Source organism: Vigna unguiculata, chromosome 10, assembly GCF_037176805.1.
Source record: "Vigna unguiculata cultivar grain cowpea cultivar isolate G323 ecotype 2 chromosome 10, ASM3717680v1, whole genome shotgun sequence".
NCBI lineage: Eukaryota > Viridiplantae > Streptophyta > Magnoliopsida > Fabales > Fabaceae > Vigna > Vigna unguiculata.
The window spans coordinates 7,086,562-7,090,400 of NC_140801.1; positions in this window are offsets into that span (position 1 = coordinate 7,086,562).

The window sequence follows — 3,839 nt, forward strand, 5'->3', positions numbered from 1 at the left end:
CTCGAGAAGCAGAGGGAAGAAGAAAAGGTTCATCAGTTCTTGATGGGTCTCGATGAAGGAGCTTATGGCACAATGCGGTCAAACATCCTGGCAACAGACCCCTTGCTTCCCTTGAATCGCGTATATTCAATGGCAATACAAGAAGAACGAATGAAAAATATCACTCGATCAAAGGAAGAAAAAGGAATGGTCGTTGGTTTTTTAGCACAAGCTGGAACCAGAGGACGAGGTCGCAGTGATTATGGGGAAAAATCTACAATATGTGTTCACTGTGGTAAGAGTGGGCACGATATTAAGGGATGTTTTCAAATAATAGGATATCCTGATTGGTGGGGGGATCGTCCGAAGAATGGAGGAAGCAACAATGGAAGGGGCCAAGGACGTCAAGGAAATCGTGGAAAAGGAGCTATTATACGAACAAATGTGGTTCAAGCTGACGTAAGTAAGGTGGAAGACAAGTCGCTTGGCATGGTTGGCTTCACTGATGAACAATGGCAAGTATTGACAAATATGATCAATTCCAGAAAGTCACATGACATAGAGAAAATGACCGGTAAGAAATTATGGGATTTGTGGATTATTGATAGTGGTGCATCTAACCACATGACAGGTTCACTAAAAACTTTGTGTGATATGAAAGAAATTCAAGGATGCCCAGTGGGATTACCAAACGGTGAAGAAGTGTTGGCTTGCAAAAAGGGAAATGTGATCCTTGAGGGAGGACTGATATTAACAAATGTTTTATATGTGCCAAAACTTAAATGCAATTTGATATCTGTCCCTCAAATAATTGATGAAGGCAATTGTGTGATACAATTCACTGACAAATTATGTATGATGCAGGACCGCATTTCGAGGACGCTGATTGGAGTGGGTGAACGGAAAGATGGACTGTATTGGTATCGTGGGGTGCACAAGTCTACGGCACATCATGTGGGAATAAAGAGTCAACTAGAACTTTGGCACATAAGAATGGGACATCCATCACATAAAATTGTAAGGATGCTTCCCATCATATCAGATGCGTGTAAGAGTGAGGAGTTTAATAAAGTTTGTGAAGTTTGTGAAAAATTGAAACAAACGCGAAATCCGTTTCCTTCTAGTGATCATCATGTTACAGCTATTTTTGAATTAATCCATTGTAGCTTATGGGGACCATATAAAACTCCATCGTGCATATTATTTTTTAACCATTGTGGATGATTATTCTCGGGGCGTTTGGATATATTTATTAAAAGAAAAGAAAGAAGTCGCAGGCATGGTAAAAAGTTTTATCACATTTGTTGAGCGCCAGTATGACAAGTGCATTAAAATTGTTCGATCTGACAATGGAACTGAATTTATGTGCTTAAAAGACCATTTTCTACAACATGGCATTATTCATCAAACGTCTTGTACTGGAACACCACAGCAAAATGGTAGAGTGGAACGCAAACATCGACATATTCTTAATGTTGCTCGCTCACTACGGTTTCAAGGTAATCTTCCTATCAAATTCTGGGGGGAATGTGTATTAGCGGCTGTCAACCCCAGGGGCTGCGAACCTTTCAGAGGAAACTGTCAACCCTGGTTTTGACCTCAATGAGGAAGTTCCTCCTGTGCTTACTGATGACACAATTGCAATTTCAGCCCCAGTTCCGTCTCCCCTCACTGAAGCCCCTATGACCACCTGTTCCCTAGAAACTGCTGTGCCCTCCAACATAATATCCTCCACGTTGGTCCCGATTGGTCGCGGTCACCGACTCAAGACACCATCTGTTCGACTTCGAGATTTTGTCACCCACAACACGATACTCAAGAGTCTTTCTAACCGTTCTTCTTCTTCACCATCGTCCTCAGGTTTGTCCTACCTATTACATAAATTTGTGAATTATGATTCTTTTTCTACTCGACACTGTATTTTTCTTGCAGCCTTGCACACCGAACAAGAGCCTTTATTTTTTTCTCAAGCTATGAAGGACAAGCGTTGGCGTGAAGCTATGTCTCGTGAAATTCATGCTCTTGAAACTAATGAAACTTGGGATCTCACAAAACTACCGCCAGGAAAGAAAGCATTGGGTTGTAAGTGGGTATATAAGATTAAGTACCACTCTGACGGGTCTGTGGAACGATTTAAAGCCAGACTTGTCGTTCTTGGGAATCACCAAGTTGAAGGCTTGGATTACAATGAGACTTATGCTCCAATAGCAAAAATGGTCACCATCCGAACTACTTTGGCTGTGGCAGCGGCGAGAAACTAGGAGCTTCACCAAATGGACGTTCACAATGCTTTTCTTCATGGTGATCTCACAGACGAGGTTTACATGAAACTTCCTTCAGGTTTTCGGGTGTCTCAACACGGGTTGGTGTGTAAACTTCGAAAATCCCTATATGGCTTGCGGCAGGCTCCACGCTGTTGGTTTGGCAAATTGTCCTCTGCTCTGGTTCGGTATGGTTTCCAACAATCCCAAAAAGACCACTCTTTGTTCTGCTTTCACCAAAATGGTGTGCAGTTAGCTGTTTTGGTATATGTTGATGATCTTGTGATTACCGAAAATAATAATGATGATATTCATTCCTTTAAGAAATATCTCCACAAGTGTTTTCACATGAAAGATTTGGGACGCTTACAATATTTTTTAGGGGTTGAAGTTGCACGTTCCCCATTTGGGATTTTCTTGTGTCAGCGCAAATATGCTTTGGACATCATTACTAAAATAGGCTTACTTAGTGCAAAACCAGCATCCACACCATGTGAGGAGAATCATCGACTCGGACTTGCCACCGGTCCTCCTCTACTTGATCCTAGCTCTTATCGTCGCCTTGTTGAACGACTCATTTATTTATGCTTTACTCGGCCAGATCTCACTTATAGCGTTCATATTTTGTCACAATTCATGCAACAACCTCGCTTTGAGCATTGGCACGCTGCATTGCGCATTGTACGTTATCTCAAAGGTCATCCTGGGCAAGGTATTCTTCTTCCTAGCAACAACGATTTGCAACTATATGGATGGTGTGATGCAGATTGGGCTAGTTGCCCTCTTACTCGTCGATCACTTACTGGGTGGTTTATTAAGCTTGGTAATGCTCCAATTTCTTGGAAAACACAGAAACAACATGCAGTATCTGCATCTTCAGCTGAAGTCGAGTATTGATCAATGGCTAAAACAACCCGCAAATTAATATGGGTCAAAGATATTCTCTCTTCTCTCTCAGTGATGCATACCCCTCCGGTTCGCCTCTATTGTGACAATCAAGCCGCACTCCACATTGCAAAGAATCCCGTTTTCCATGAACGTACTAAACATATTGAAGTGGATTGTCACTTTGTACGTGATGAGATAATCCAAAACCGTCTCCTTCCCTCCTATGTTCCCACGACTACTCAACTAGCTGATCCTTTCACTAAAGCCATCGGTCTCAAACGCTTTGGTCCACTCTTGAGCAAGCTGGGCATCCAAGACTTGCATGCTCCATCTTGAGGGGGGGTAAAACGGTATTAATATAATTGAGATATGATTGAGAATCCCTTGATCTGATTGGAAATTAAGTGCAATCAAGTGCCTAACAATCACGAGATGCAATTACCTCACCGTAATGTAAGGCATAGAATCCTAAAAATTAAATATATATATATATATATATATATATATATATATATATATATATATATATATATATATATATATATATATATAATTGCTATATATACATGTATTGGACTCCTGAAATGACACAGAAGAAAGAAATATTTCAGCACAATCCAAAAATATTTATCCTTTAAATTAAATATAATTTGAATAAAATCCTCTACCAATATATAAATAATTTGACTAATATATGTAAAATAATCAACT